We start from the raw sequence: 17,075 nt of genomic DNA, 5'->3' as shown, positions 1-17,075 counted from the left end.
TGTGGAGACCAGACAAAGATACTCCCTAGGAAATAAGTCAAGGTGTCTTTATCTAACTAATGCAGATAGAAGAAAGTGATTCACAGTGAAAAGATCAACACTGTTCTCCATCATAGACATACTGTGTAAGCCTCTGGCTCTTCCAGAGAGGGCTTCACTATCATTGCCTATAATTAAGGCTGAATGGCTGAGGTGCACATTGGGACGTGTAGGAAGTGTCACTGGGGGGAATAGGCAGAACCAATACCCTCACCCACCCAAACCCAGCTGGATCTTTATGATCAGATCATCAATCTCAGTGTTACAAAAATTGACCATAGAGACTGGTATAAAATAAGCATCAACATACCGTCTTCTTTTTTCTTTCTAGTTTTAAAAATATGGAACATTTTTGCAAATTTGCATGTCATCTTTGCATAGGGGCTGTGCTAATCTCTGAATTATTCCGGTTTTAGTATATGTGCTGCTTAAGGGAGCACCACACCCTCTTTGACACATTTATTCTCCCTAGGCTAGCGCAGTCCGGTCTGAGACCTTTCTGGCCTTAGAGCTGCAGAATTAGAGCAAGGGTCCATCACCCTGAGGTCTCTGAGAATCTTAGAAGCCCTGACTAACTATAAGTCTGTCAGAGTGATGATTATAATTTTACAGATGGGTAAGTTAAGATAATTAAGTTGGGGGAGGTCAAAATTATGTGGCCTCCAAGTGCATTACAGAACTGGTAATAGGACTGAATGAAAACTGAGGTATTTCGTTCGACTGGCTCTTCAATCCTCGTTTAACTAGGATGCATTACCTTTTCACTCACAGGAAGTTACCTAAGCCGATTATGTTGTAAGTGAAGCCCAGAATAAAAATTAGGAACATCATTAGGGGGTCAGGCTGTGCCTTTAAGTATAAAACCCAAAAAGAGTTAAGCCTGGATGTGTTGGTAGTAATTAATGTTGAAGAGCTGGTAATGAGACTTGACACAGTTTAATCAGACTGTCTGGTGGTAACCGAGAACAGACACGCTATGACCCCGCCTGTGACAATAATGTGGAAAAGCCTGGCTTCTTGGTCAAGGGAGTGACTGTCAATCCCCAGGACAGGGCTGATTTCTCAGCATGGTGATGGGCTTCAGGAACATTAGGTTTCCGTAGCTTTCTGCTGTGTATTTTGATAGGTGCGTTTTTGATAAAGTGGGTAATAGTCTCTTTTCGCATTGTTAATATCCCATTGTGGTGCACCAGCAATGGCCTGTAGAAGTCTCCTACCACCATAAATTCTAAATGCTCTTGGCTAACTTAACCCATACTGGAAAGATTAGGATTGGGGTCATCTTAGATAATGGATAATTTGAGAGTGTTCCCGTGTCTCACTTTCACTCAGAAATATTTATTGACTGCATGTTGTGTGTTGGGCAGTGTGCTAGTTCCTGGGTAGAGCATAAAGAGCAAACAGCTGTGGTCTCTGTGCTGCTGAAGCTTGCAGGTTATTGGGGAAGGTAGCATCACGTGTGTGATTATAAAACATGATGGATGAACTTGAAAAGACTTGAGTGCTATGAAGACATATACCAGAGGATCACTTTTGGGATTGGGGTGCCACTTTCTGAGGAAGTGGTTCTTTAAAAAAAATTTTTTTTTTAAGTTTATTTATTTTGAGAGAGCGAGAGAGCGAGCACAGTGGGGGAGGAGCATAGAGAAGGAGAGACAGAATCCCAAACAGGCGCCCCACCACCAGCAAAGAGCTGGACATGGGCTCCGAACCCACAAACCACGAGATCGTGACCTGAGCTGAGATCAGGAGTCAGATGCTTAACTGATTGCACCACCCAGGAGCCCCACCCGAGGAAGTGATTCTTTATGCTGAGAACTGAAAGATGAGGAAGTGCCAGCAAGGTAGAGTGGGCACAAGAGTTTCCTAAGCTAAAGTAAAGGCAGGTTAGTTGTGGTGGTGAAGGAAAGAATTTGTCCTGTTGGAGTAACTGAAGCTGGAGGACGTGAGCCAGGAGAGAGGAAGATAAGCAGGGAGAGGTGGATAGGTGCAGACCTATGCACTCAAAGCTCATTTGAGCTTTGGAATCTTGAGATATCTGAATTCAAATCTTGTCTTCTACTTTTATTTATGATCTTGGACAGGTCACTTAATTTCTTTGTGAATCAGTTTCCATTGCATTGAAACTATTTACTCTGCAAACTATCACAGAGTAAGTGAATCTTAATGACTGGTCCATAGCCCTGCCAGTTCCTTCTCTCCATGATCTGCTTCCTTTTGTCCTCCTGCATTTTTATTCAGAGGTATTGATGCACTTGGGTAGTTATTTACCATTGGTTTTCTTGGCCCTTTCCTGTTATCTTGTAATCTGAATACTCAAACACCTAATGATCTAGAGTTAGTTATTATTTAAGAAATTTCATCATTGGGGCGCCTGGGTGGCTCAGTGGGTTAAGTGTCCGACTTCGGCTTAGGTCATGATCTCACCGTCCCTGAGTTCGAGCCCCGCGTCGGGCTCTGTACTGACAGCTCGGGGCCTGGAGCCTGCTTCAGATTCTGTGTCTCCCTCTCTCTCTGACCCTCCCCCATTCATGCTCTGTCTCTCTCTGTCTCAAAAATAAATAAACATTAAAAAAAATTTCATCATTGGCATTACCTTTGTTAATTATAACAGATGCATGTAGAATCAGTTGTCATTCTAAACTCTACCCTTGCTCTTAAGTCTACCCTCGAGAGAAACTCAGGTTCATGTTGGCTTAACGTTTTATTTACGAAGAAGCTGTGGTTACTTATTTTTTTTTAACTTGGGAAAGATTGTTTTGATGCATAATATGAAAGCTGGCTGTGTGACTTAGCAAACCAAAAATATTTATTCAGAAAACATTTCATTGCAGTTATCTGTCATGTTGAAAAGGCAGCCTTTTGTTTCAGTGCAATGAATGCGACACAGTGTGTTTTGGTTTATTAGCTCTGTTTTTTGAGAGTGGTTATATGAAAACAATTGAGCAAATATTCCCGAATAGAATGAGTGCCCCAGATTCCCAAATGCTAGGAAGATGTCACAGGATATACTCATTTTCCCAAGTAAATGAACTAGATCAGAGAGTTCTTCTGTTTCTTTCTTTCCCCACCCTTATTATGATAAGGCATATTGTGAATGAATTTCCTGATGTGGGAACTAGCACTAATATCTTTCAAAAATACTTTTACAGGGAGTTTATGTTTCACACCATCTAACTGGCTAACTCTGTGACCTAGGACCCTGCACCTTTGGCTTCCGTGGACCTTCTTGTAAAATCAAACACCGTTATGTTTCCTACCAACCTTACAGGCTTGTCCTGGGGTTAGACTAGATGCCATTTTTTAAAAATTTCTTTTTCAATGTTTATTTATCTTTGAGAGAGAGAGAGAGAGAGAGAGAGAGAGAGAGAGAGAGAGAGAGAGAGAGAGAGAGAATGTGCAAGAAGGGGCGGGGCAGAGAGAGAAGGAGACACAGAATCTGAGCTGTGAGCACAGAGCCTGACTCAGGACTCAAACTCATGAACTGCAAGGATGTGACCTGAGCTGAACTCGGACACTTAACCGACTAAGCCACCCAGGAGCCCCTACTAGATGCCATTTTTAAAATAGTTGAGAATGGGGAGGCTTCATTCAGCAAATCTGCTTGAATGGAAAGAACCAGAAGAGCTCGTTCCCAGTCTGAACCAGGTGTATTATCTCATCTGATCATTGTAACAGCTCCACAAAGTAGGAAAGTAACTATAGAGTGTTATAGTAGGTGCTATTTGATGAAGATTTTTTAAATTCACTTTTTATGTTTCTCTAAATAGTTCAGTCCTGCAACTACTCTATAATTCATTTTGTTGTACATCAATCTGTGCTGTCAGTGGGTTCTTTTCCTTGTATAACCCTCTAAACCTTTCATTTTTTACCCTGGCCTTCTTCCTTTTTGAGTGAATTGTAAAATGGCTCTCCAGGACTGAAAACTGTGATTCACTTTTTCTTCTCTTCTAAGAAGTCACAGTTATCCCGTATCTTGTATATAGTTTTCTGTTCTTTTAGAGTTCTAAGTTTTATAGTTTCCCTGCCAAGTCTGCTGAACTTTTCCTTCTAGGTCCTTTTTCTTTCTTTTTGTCTTTGTAGCTTCTTCTTTTTTTTCTAAAGGAGTCTTCCCTTCCCAGAAAGTTATGCTGATGTCCCTTTTAACCGCTGAATTGTAATTTGTTACTTTGCCAAGCATACTGGGTTGAACCTTGGGCGCTTTGGGGAGGGCCCATGTTGTCCGATGGAAAACTACCAGTTACTTGAAATGCGGGACACTGGCTGTACCCTACACACCCCACTCTCGGCTGGGGTGCCCCGCTGCTGGGGGGCCTTCCTCTCATTAGGTCGTGGTAGAAGTGTTTCCCCTTGTAGGACAGGGCATATCAACTGTGTTCTAAGGGGCTTTACTGGTCCCTGTAAACATTATCTGATGGTGTAATTGGGAGGGAAAGGGGGAGAGCCAAGGCCAGTTCTGCTCTTTGTTGCCTGCTTTTCCTGGCAGGCCTGTGGGGGCATGTTGTTCCTGCCTGTCCTCATAATCCGATCATTCTCTTCCTCCTGGGGTGGCCCAGAGGTTACCACACAGAGCAGTGTGACAGGACACAGGCAAGGTGATGAAGAAGAGAACAACAGGACCTCCTACACCTGGCAAAGGGGAGAACGCTAGTAAATGAAAGTCGCCAATCTCACACTTTCCTTCAAATAGGAGTCCCAGATGGAAACTCTCTGAATCACACCCTGTAAATATTTTCACCCTTGGCTTATTTTCCTTAGACCTTTTGTTGTCAGGGAGAAACAGAAAGAGAAAAAAAAAAGTAGAGATGAAGGAAGAGGAAAGTTCAAAAAAAAACTTGGGAACCTGACTCTTAGAAGCAGCCTATTTAAAAACATACATTTAAACAATGTTGAGAGTGATGGGAAGGATGTCGACTTCACTGAAGGCAGCATGAAGCATTGCACTCAGTTTTGCCAACTGTTAAGTGACTGGTATTTGAATGTACAATACATATAAATTGGTTTATTTCAGACATCCAAAAGAATGAAGTGTTTTATGGGGCAAAAAAATTAACTGCTATTCAATTCCAAGTATAAACAGAATAGAGTCTAAAAATTAAAATTCTTTGAAAACAGAAATTGTCTTAATTATTGACAAATATAAATTTTAATGGATTCATAATAATAAAGTATGAGTCATGGTTTTTAAAATGAAGTATCACTTATTTAAATTTAGTTTTTTGAGAAATAGTACAAAACCTAAAACTTATCTCTAAAAATAAAGCTCTCTGACCTATAATTCGAGAGCTATCCGATTTTAATATGAATTTCTTTGACAAGCTCTGTTTCCCTTGTACAAAATGTCTCTTTTCAGTGTGAGTCATCATTGCACATTTATGAAATCTGACAATGCTGTTTTTACACAGCCTTAGATATTTGGGTCAAGGTGATGGGTGTGACATTGCAAAGGGGGAGTAATTTGACTGATTGGATGTGGGTGTTGAAGACGGTTTACCTGGAGGTGACAGAGGGTTACAGAAAGACAGGGGGAGGCAGGGCGTGGGCCACTAAAGGTACATTTCACTGTCTTTACCATTTTGCCTACCATTTGAATTCACAGATACCTAAGGCTGTAGAATCCAATCCTTCATTAATCTTTGGAATTAGCTTAGAAAGGGATTTTCTTGGAGCTAAGTCCAGGGTTCTGAAACTGGGCCATGGCTGTAAGTTCTGTATTTCTCTACCAAGTGCAACATCCATTCTCTTTTAGTTAGTAATGATGCTTATCTTGGAGGATATAATTTCTTGCTTTTTGTTTAGTTTTTGTTTCCTGCTTTTAAAATCTATTTATTTGTTTGTTTGTTTGTTTGTTTATTTATTTAAAGTAGTTTCTGTGCCCAGTGTGGGGCTCCAACTCATGACCCCAAAATCAAGAGTTGCAGGCTCCACTGACTGAGCCAGCCAGGTACCCCTTTTGTTTCTTATTTTTATTAACAAAATACTAAAGAACCAGATTACATGTGCTGCTAGAATCTGAGAACTTCTGGAAGTCACTACATAAAGACAGACAAAAGGAGGCTATTTTCTTTGGCTCTCAACAGAGAATGCATTACTGGAAGCCTAACATATTCTAGTATGGAGAAGGCCACAGCTGTGGATGCAATTAATGGCCCTTGCATTTGCAAAAAACACAGATCCATAAACTGCAGTGACGTCTTTGTAAATGTGTGCCATATTTGGGGGGCAAAAAAAAATTTACAGGCAGGGTGCGATTGTGCTTAATGCAGATGGATATGTTTTCAATGTGGTGTGGTATGGGGTGGAGCATGAGAATGACCAATTCTATTATAAAATATTAAAATCTGCTGGTGCTCTGGAACTTTGTGTGTGTGTGTGTGTGATTGTTTCTCTGGCCTCTGCGAACACCCATGCCCTCTGTCCAGATCTGGATCCAGATTCTGGCCAGCTACTTGGACCAGAGGACTTAAATGTTTCCATATGTTACTGGCACCCAATTCTTAGAAAAGAAACAAACAAACAAACAACGAAGAGTCTAATGATTTACTTTTTTCCATCAGCTTGCCATATTCTTGGAATTTTTAGGTGTGTTGTCTACCAGATTGTTTACTCCTACGCGGCTTCTTCGTAATATTGACAATATATTTTTGTGATGCCTTTCTTCAGTGGTTCTTAGATTTTAATAATGCATCAGAATTATCTGGAAGTCTTGTTAAATACAGATGCTGGGCCCCACCCCCATAATTTCTGATTCAATGTGTGGGGGGTACAGGGCCCTATAATTTGCATCTTTAACAAATTCTCAGATTATGCTAATGCTGCTGGCTTGGGGATCACACTTTGAGAAACTCTGTTGCAGATATAAGTTTCTTAGATATTAGTCCCAGTATTCTTACTGGATTTCTTGATTAGCTGCTGAGATTAGCCCCTATCCTTCTTTTTTTTAAGTAAACTCTATGCCCAATGTGGGGCTCAAACTCAGGACCCTGAGATCAAGAGTTGCATGCTCTACCAACTGAGCCCCTATTCTTTTTTTTTTAAGACTTCTTAAAATGTTTTAATTTATTTTTGAGAGAGAGAGAGCGAGTGGGGGAGGGGTAGAAAGAGAGGGAGATGCAGAATCCGAAGCAGGCTCCAGAGTCTAAGCTGTCAGTACAGAGCCTGACATGGGGCTCAAACTCACGATCTGTGAGATCATGACCTGAGCCAAAGTCTGATGCTCAACTGACTGAGCCACCCAGGGGCCTCTAAGCCCTTATTATTATTTTATTTAAAAAAATTTTTTTACATTTATTTATTTTTGAGAGACAGAGAAACAGAGCACATGTGGGGAGGGGCAGAGAGAGGAGACAGAATCCAAAGCAGGCTCCAGGCTCTGAGCTGTCAGCACAGAGCCCGATGCAGGGCTCGAACTCACAAACCATGAGATCATGACCTGAGCCGAAGTCGGATGCTTAACCAACTGAGCTACCCAGGTGCCCCAGCGTTTCCAGGAAGTACAGTACTGTAAGAGGAGATCTTAACAGTTTATGAACTGCCAGAACCTAGGAACATTTGCTGGAAGAATTTTAGGAATTTATGTTGGCCATGTGGTATCTAATCTACCATGGAAGTTTGTCAGTGTCCTGCAAAGACCTGGAGTTGCCAGGGTCAGAGATGTTAGATCAGAATATTTCATCATGCTCAGACATTTTTTTGACTAATCCTGCAACCTGAATCCCCAAATCTCAACCATTATTGAACTTGATAAGATGGGACCTGATAGTCAGGACCTTGTTTCATTTTATTTTATTTTATTTAGTTTTTACTGTGAAGTAATTGACACATATAATAATTCTATATATGTATATATTGCAAAGTAATCACCACAGTCTAGTTAACAACCATCACTACACAGTTACAAATTCTTTTTCTTGTGATAATCTTTTTTTTATTTTTTATTAAAAAATTGTTTTAATGTTTATTTTGATTTTTTAGAGAGAGAGCATGAGTGGGGAAGGGACAGAGAGAGAGGGAAGACACAGAATCTGAAGTAGGTTCCAGACTCTGAGCTGTCAGCACAGAGCCTGACGCAGGGCTGGAACTCAAAAACTACAAGATCATGACCTGAGCTGAAGTTGGACACTTAACCAACTGAGCCATCCAGGTGCCCCTCTTGTGATAATCTTGAAGATCTACTCTCTTAGTAATTTTTGATTATACAATACAGTATTATTAACTGTAGTCACCATGTTGTAAATTATATTCCTAGGACTTAATTGATTTCATAACTGGAAGTTTATACCTTTTGACCCTCTTTACCTATTTCATCACCCCTTCCTCACCCTGCCTGTGGCATCCACCAGTGTGTTCTCTGTATTTATGAGTTCTATTTTTTGTTTGTTTATTTTTTAGATTCCACATACAAGTGAGATCATACAGTATTTGTCTTCCTCTGTCTGACTTGTCTTATTTAGCATAATGTCCTCAAGGGCCTTCAATGTTGTCGCAAATGGCAGGATTTTCTTCTATTTTATGGCTGAATAATACTTGAGACCATATTTTATATGATCAGCTTAGACCTATTGTAATGAGAAGCTTTTAAGTAATTAATAAAACAAAAGAGTCTTTGAATTTTCTTTGTTTAAATAACAGTGATTGGAATTGTTACTTTGTTTTTAGTAACCCCTTGGAATATTTGTTAACCATTTCCATGTAGTCTAAAGGGGAACAAATAGGTCAGATACTAAGCCTGAGCCTCAAACTCTTAACATCTGTATGGAAATTAGGAGTACTAAATCACTATTAGGAAAGGAAGTCAGAAATTTTTAGTATAGACTCCTGGATACAGAGAAGAAAACCTCCCTACTTATCTGAAAATATCTGGGGATGACTACAAAAAATAGCCACCTCCAGTTGCTCTCTTTCCTTATCCTGGCTAATTTTTTTCTACAATACTTACCATTTTGGAATTTACACCATTTATTTATTAAACCATCTGTCACCATTGAATGTACACACTCTGAAGGCAGGGACTTTGTCTTGTTCACTACTAGGTCCCCCATGCCAAATGTTTTCTGGCATGTTATCGTTGCTTGGTATTTAACAAATGAGTGAATGAATGAATCTATCTTGTTCAGCAAGGTATCTCATTCTACAATGATCAAACCACCAATAGATTTAGCATTTTACTTCAGCAGGTCTCCTAAATGTCATTGTTCTGCAGGACTAGTTTCTATCAGCAGCAAGTGGGAACAACAATGGTATTTCTAAAGCAGGTGTTTAGGCTGACAGGTTGAGGAACTCTGGAAGAGAGTGGGGGGAAAGGCAGACTATTTGAATGCTTTGTCTGAGTTATTAGAACTCCTTATAGTTAGTGTCAAGACTGTAAAATTAATAAACTCATCCTGTTTTTTTTTAAGTTTTATTTTTTTATTTTTGAGAGGGACAGAGACAGCATGAGTGGGGGAGGAGCAGAGAGAGAGGGAGAGAGAGAATCCCAAGCAGGCTCTGTGCCTGATGCTGGGCTGGAGCCCATGAAACCGTGAGATCATGACCTGAGCTGAACCCAAGAGTTGGACGCTTAAGTGACTGAACCACCCAGGTACCCCACCTCTCATCCTGTTTTAATAATATCTCTTCTTTACCTGTAATACTATCTCTTCAAGAAACCTACACAATTTCTTGAATCAATTGTCTTATTTTGGGGTTGAAGCATCCTTAATAATTGCTGTGATAGGCAGTTTTATTGGCCACTAAAACTTTTTAATTTTTAACTGAGAATCCATTATTCATGGATGTAGCCTGAGCTGAGAGCTACTGTGTCATGCATGTACTTGGGCTTTATGCAGGAAGGGAGAGGGGACTGTTTATGAGCTATCTTTTTGTGTTTTTTATGTTGATGATAATTTCAATAAGTGTAAACATATTCTAGATCATCAGGCTGGTTACCTTACATACCTTAGTTCTATCATCATATTTCATTGCCCATATATGCATTTGTGTTTATGATGGTTGTGTTGGGGTCATGCATTTGTAATAAACTGTCATGTGTATATGAGAAAAGAACAGTTGTGCCAAGTGAAGATCAGAACACAGCACAGAGACCCCTTATAAGGAGCTCACATCCGATCCTGTAGATCCTGTAATGACAGACCATTAAAGGTACATCAGATCAGGTAGGGATAGCAAAGATGAAGAGGTGAAGAAATGTTCACCATGTTAAATCAACATGAGTTTAGTGACGGTTTGTCTCTTGAGGCACCTTAGGATGGTGAGGGAAAGCAGTGAGAGTGACTCCTCATGTTTCTCAAGCCCGAGCAATGTGGAGATTTCCCCTAAAGGAAAAAAAAATTTTTTTTACAGCATATGATGCTGACTTGAATTAATTATATGATGATGTTACTTTGATATGTATATATAAAAAATTAGGCATACAATTTTTATTAGTCTTTTAAAACTAAAAGATATTTACAAATTAAATATAAAGAACTATAAAACCAGTTAATTCTAAATTATTAAAAAATGTTTTATTTATTTTTGAGAGAGAGAGCAAGTGCAGGGGAGGGGCAGAGAAAGGGGGGCAGAGAATCTGAAGCGGGCTCTGCGCTGACAGCAGACAGCCCGATGTGGGGCTCAAACTCACAAACTGTGAGATCATGACCTGAGCTGAAGTCGGATGCTTACCCAACTAAATTTTTTTAAATGTTTATTTATCTTTGAGACAGAGACAGAGACAGAGCATGAGTTGGGGAGGGGCAGAGAAAGAGGGAGACACAGAATTGCAAGCAGGCTCCAGGCTCTGAGCTGTCAGCACAGAGCCCAATGCGGGGCTCGAACCCGTGAATCACGAGATCGTGACCTGAGTGGAAGTCGGATGCTTAACCAACCGAGCCACCCAGGCATCCCCAAACCAGTTAGTTCTAAACTAACTTTAGAACTTTATTTTCAACTTTATTTTTCTAAACAACCTGAGTTTTATATGACAAATGGTATTGTTTTGATAAAACTAAATCACTGCTTGCAAACTAAATATAGCACAGACTGCTACAGCAACAGGATATTTTGAGTTAGGATAGAGAAAAGTGGTGAAGAATTGTCAATACACAGCTTACAAACAGATTAAACTCTTTAAAAAAGAAGCTCTACATTTTTCAAGTTTGAGAGACTCCATTATTTGAAGACTCCATTCCAGGATTACTTCATTTGAAAGTCTTCTCTGAAAAACCCTGGGTCTGTGCAGAGTTCTGTCAATTAATTTACCTCATAACATTGTGACTCTTACATATTTTTTTTCCTGAAAGGAATTTTTTTTTAATGTCCTCCAAGATTGGAACACTGCCTAGCATATAGCAGGGGCACAGCAAAGTTTTTTGGTTGAATGAAAGCTTCCTATAGACTTCCTGGGCTTTTTTTTTTTTTTTAAATGATTAATTAAGCAAAATAAAAAAGCCGTATTAGCATTCAGTCTGAAGAGAGGAGACATTATGAAAATTGCCCAACACTTCTGTCTACTTACGTGCTCTTGCCTTATGGTGGAGTGTGCCATTTTCTTATAAGCAGAAATTCACAGACTATACCTGGCAGTGATTCCTGATTTCAATGCAGGTAAATTCTGTTCCCTGTTATCATTTGTGTTTAGTCATTTCCCCATTCAAATTTGGACTCAGTCCTTTGGGTGCTCATTATTGACTCAAAATTAAAATAAATAAAGCTTTAAAAAATGTAAAAAAAAAATATGGCACTTGCTATGATGAACACCAGGTGATGTAAGTAAGCATTAAATCACTATATTGTACACCTGAAATTAATATAACGGTGTATGTTAACTAACTGTAATTAAAATAAAAATTAAAACTTAAAAATTTTTTAATATTTTTATTTATTTTTAAGAGAGAGACAGACAGAGCATGAACAGGGAAGGGGCAGAGAGAGAGGGAGACACAGAATTGGAAGCAGGCTTCAGGCTCTGTGTTGACAGCTCAGTTCAACGCTGGGCTCAAACTCGCCGTGAGATCGTGACCTGAGCCAAAATTGAATGCCCAACAGACTGAGCCACTCAGGCGTTCTAAAATAAAAAAAAACTTTAAAAACATAAAAAATAAATAAAAATAGGGGGACAAAATAAAATAAAATAAAATAACCTGAGAAAGGAAAGCACAGCCATAAGGAAAAAAAAAAAATGACTAGGTAGATTTGAAAATAAAAGGGAATTTATTCCCTTTAAGTGGAAAATAAAATAGTTCAAAATTTAAAAACTTAGTGAGTGGGCTTTGCAGCAGATTTGATACAGCCATAACCACCACAGCGGAGGAGGAAAAGACTAGGAAAAGTGAGACAAAGTGAGTGCTGTGGGCAATATTTCAAGAGATAGGGGCTTTAAGTTTTCCAGAGTCAACCTCTTCCACAGATCTTAGAAACAAACTGTTTCAACAAGAATGAAAAGCCCTGGGGTGCCTGGGTGGCTCAGTTGGTTAAGTGTCCGACACCAGCTCAGGTCATGATCTCACAGTCTGTGCTGACAGCTCAGAGCCTGGAGCCTGCTTCAGATTCTGTGTCTCCCTCTCTCTTTGCCCCTTCCCCGCTCATGCTTTGTCTCTCTCTGTCTCAAAGATAAATAAAAACATTAAAAAAATTAAAAAAAAAAAAGAATGAAGAGCCCAAATAGTTTTAAAACTATTCAAGGATGCAACTTGCAGTTAATATTTTCCAACAAAGAATACTCCAGGCCTAGATTATTTTATAGGCAAGTCTTGCCAAATTTTCAAACATCAAACTTATACAAATTCTTTCAGAGAACAGAAAACTCATTCTAGGAGGCCACTCCTTGCTACCAAATCCAGGCAATGTTGATATGAAAAGGGAAATTAAAGGTCAATCTTATTAACATAGGTACAGATTGAATCCATCAGTCAATAATGAGCACCCAAAGGACCCGAGTCCAAAGCTGAAGGGGGAAATGGCTAACACAAGTGAAAACAGGGAGCAGAATTTACCTGCATTGAAATCAGGAATCACTGCCAGGTATATCCTGTGAGTTTCTGCTTATAAGAAGAGGGCACACTCCACCATAAGGCAAACACACAAAAGTAGATAGAAGTTCTGGGCAATTTTCTCGTTTTTAGATTGTCAGTCATATGGGGTATTCTTTATCTTATTTTGCTTAAAATTTACATATGTTGTATATATTCTTTTGGAATCAAGAATGATGTATAGATATATAAATGTATAAATATGTGTGTATATGTATATATATATCTGTGCAAATACTTGTGTATGTATATATGTAGTTTTCTTCCATGGAAAAGTGATGGCATATGGGACGCCTGGGTGGTTCAGTAGGGTGAGCTTCTGACTTCGGCTCAGGTCATGATCTCGTGGTTCCTGGTCCCACGTTGGGCTCTGTGCTGACAGCTTATAGCCTGAAGCTTGCTTTGGATTCTGTGTCTCCCTCCCTCTCTTCCCCTGCTGATGCTCTGTCTCTCTCTCTCTCTCTCTTAAAGATAAATAAACATTAAAAAAATAAAATTAAAAAAAAGAAAAGTGACGGCATAAAAATAAGCTTATAATGGAATCAAATGGCCAAAGAGAAGTAAATTGAACACAATTTTGCGTTGGCTCTGAAATGAAGAAATAAGGCTAAACATAAGCCAGGGGCTTTTGGGAATTTCTGGCACATGAAAGTGGACCCAAGTGACAGAAATTGCAGCAAATGAGCCAACACCCATGCGCCTCGTTAGAAGATAAATACAGGGGCCCCTGGGTGGCTCGGTCAGTTAGGCTCAGGTTGATTTCAGCTTAGGTCATGATCTCACAGTTTTGTGAGTTCAAAACCCACGCAGGCTTTGAACTGACTACAGAGCTTGCTTGGGATTCTCTCTCTCTCTCTCTCTCTCTCTCTCTCTCTCTCTCTCTCTCTCTCTCTCTCTCTCTCTCTCTGTTTCTCCCCAGTTCATGCTCTATCTCTCTCAAAATAAATAAATAAACTTAAAAATATATTGAAAATTTAAAAAAAGATAAATACAGTATTACAGAAAATAGGTGAAGGAAGGTCTCTAAAGTCTTCTAACATTCCTTGTTTAATGACTCTGAACTTGTGATTGCGACCCCAAGGTATCAGAATGCCTTGGAAGACTTTTCCAAAATACACACATATCATCACTGGTTTTTGATATCTACTCTCTTCTATGAGACTCAAGGCCCCGGTTCACACTGATCAAGGCTGAACATGGGCGGCTTATGAGAGGAAGTGTCACAGTGGAAATACCTCTTCCTATTGTAAAAGTGACTGAAAGGAAGTGTGCAGAGACAATGACCTGACAGCTTCTTTATGTTTGTTGAGGTTTGCTTCAGTGGGGAGGATGGGTAACCCAGACAGGTGGGTAAGGCGTCTAGATCGACTGTTTATTATCCATGTGAAGTCATATTGTGTTTTAGTGTTGATTTCTTGACTGTGAAATGAGGAAAAACATTCTTACCTAACAGAGTTTTTGTGGATTAAATAGAAAGTACAGAAAACCTTAATATAGATCATGATACATAGTAAACTCTTTGCAAATAGAATTACATTTTATAACAATGAAAGCATAACCGTCCTAAACCATTATCTATGACATGTTTATGTGTAAGTACACATATACGTATATATAGGGAAAATATTGGCTTAATAGACTTAGGATGTTTTGCATGTTCCTCAATTGTTAGCTGCTGTGGGAAGGAACCATCTGGATATATTAGCTGAAGAACTTGATGAACTTTTAAACTAATTTATTAGAGTCTTGGTACTGCCAGCAAACTGAGAAATGGTATTGGTAAAGGATCCCTGAATTCCTGATTTGTGATTCTGACATGGAACCCGGAGGGGTTCTGTGGCTCAGCTCTGACTGACTCTTAGGACTGAATCCTGCAGCCTATCACTTGGTACCAGCTGGATGAATTTGTTTGCCTTATGGGTCGCACTTGAGCAAATCATTTAGTTTTCGTTTTATTGAGCATTCACAGAAGTGCCAGTCTAATTATTGTTTTCTTCTTGAACATTTCATAAGAACTGCAGAAAATTAAAGAGAGCTTGCTGAGTTCAAATATCCACTATAATTTTTTGCAAATATATCACTTGTGCCCATGAAATTAATCAAATACAGAACCCGAAACAAACAAAAAGAATGGTAAGCTTAACTGCCCTGTGGAAAAAGACAGATGTTCTTTGTCTAGTTGAAGAGTAATTAGACTCCACAGTATTGAGATTCTTACCTTGTCCTTCACTTGAAGTCAATGTACCTTCTTCTGAAGTTTAGCCTCACTGGTATCTTTTACTTTATAAATAATCTGTTTGTTTCTTTTGTCCATTTTCTATAAAAATTTTTATTTTTCTTGATTTTAAAAGTTCCTCCTGTATCGGGGCACCTAGGTGGCTCAGTCAGTTAAGCATCAGACTTCGCCTCAGGTCATGATCTCATGGCTGGTGAGTTTGAGCCCCGCATCGGGCTCTGTGCTGACAGCTCAGAGCCTGGAGTCGGCTTTGGATTCTGTGTCTCCCTCTCTCTCTCTGCCCCTCCCCTGCTCACACTGTCTCAAAAATATATAATAATAAAACATTAAGGGGCGCCTGGGTGGCTCAGTCAGTTAAGCGTCCGACTTCGGCTCAGGTCACGATCTCACTGTCCTTGAGTTCGAGCCCTGCATCGGGCTCTGTGCTGACTGCTCAGAGCCTGGAGCCTGTTTTGGATTCTGTGTCTCCCTCTCTCTCTGACCCTCCTCTGTTCATGCTCTGTCTCTCTCTGTCTCAAAAATAAATAAACGTTAAAAAAAATTAAAAAAAAATTAAATTTTTTAAAAAAAGTTCCTCCTATATTAACCCTTTATATAAAATATATATTGCAAAAATTTTTCCCTATTAATTATTTGTCTTGTGACTTATGTTTTTGTCATGCAATAGTTTTTTTTTTTTTAAATTTTGTTTAACATTTACTTATTTTTAAGAGATAGAGACATGGGGCGCCTGGGTGGCGCAGTCGGTTAAGCGTCCGACTTCAGCCAGGTCACGATCTCGCGGTCCGTGAGTTCGAGCCCCGCGTCAGGCTCTGGGCTGATGGCTCGGAGCCTGGAGCCTGTTTCCGATTCTGTGTCTCCCTCTCTCTCTGCCCCTCCCCCGTTCATGCTCTGTCTCTCTCTGTCCCAAAAATAAATAAAAACGTTGAAAAAAAATTAAAAAAAAAAAAAGAGAGATAGAGACAGAGCACAAGCAGGGGAGGGGCAGAGAGAGAGGGAGACACAGAATCTGAAGCAAGCTCCAGGCTCAGGGCTATCAGCACAGAGCCCAACACAGGGCTCGAACTCAAGGACCATGAGACCATGACCTGGACAGAAGTTGGACGTTTAACCAACTGAGCCACCCAGGCACCCCTGTCATGCACTAGTTTTAAACTTTTCCTTAGTCAAAAATTGTTTTCTTTTCTTTTACTGCCCTCAGATTTTGAGTATGGTTAGAAAGCATTTTTCTACACTCAGCTTTGGAGGAATTCACCTGTATTTTATTTAGTACCTTTAGTATAGTTTATTGTTTTGTATTGTATCTCTGGTTCATTAGGAACTTATTCTTGTGTATGGTGTGAGGAGTGGAACTAATTTTATCTTTTTCCCAGTGGTTATTCAGTCGTACCAACAGTATTTACTGAAAAGTCCATCTTTGCCCCAGTGATTTAATATGTGACTTTTATTATATACTAGATTTCTATGTGTCATTAAATCTATTTCTGGACTTTCTATCCTAGTCCATTAATCTGTCTATTTTAATATACAAGTGAATCCTCTCTCATAATCTTGCCTTTTTCAGTATTTTACTTTTTGCGAGTTTATCTTTCCATGTGAATTTTAGTGTCAACTTGTCTAGTTCCAGAAAAGAAAGGCTTGTTGGTGTTTTTACATTTTTAAAATAAGGATCCCATTAAATTTATATATTATGTGGGGAGAGGTGACATCTTAATGATGTTGAGATATTCTAACCAAGAACATGAAATGTCTTTCCATGTGTATAACTTTGTTTTTCTTTCTTTCTTTTAATG

General features: G+C 39.4%; 1 non-coding gene across 1 annotated transcript; it reads right to left on the bottom strand.

Moving 5' to 3' along the window:
- Positions 1–374: 374 nt before the first annotated feature.
- Positions 375–479, bottom strand: LOC115517357. The gene has a single exon (XR_003969819.1). It is a non-coding gene; the product is annotated as a U6 spliceosomal RNA (small nuclear RNA).
- Between the last annotated feature and the right edge of the window lie 16,596 nt (positions 480–17,075).

The sequence above is a fragment of the Lynx canadensis genome, chromosome B3 (assembly GCF_007474595.2).
Source record: "Lynx canadensis isolate LIC74 chromosome B3, mLynCan4.pri.v2, whole genome shotgun sequence".
Taxonomy (NCBI): Eukaryota; Metazoa; Chordata; class Mammalia; order Carnivora; family Felidae; genus Lynx; species Lynx canadensis.
This window is presented reverse-complemented; position numbering and strand designations above follow the sequence as displayed.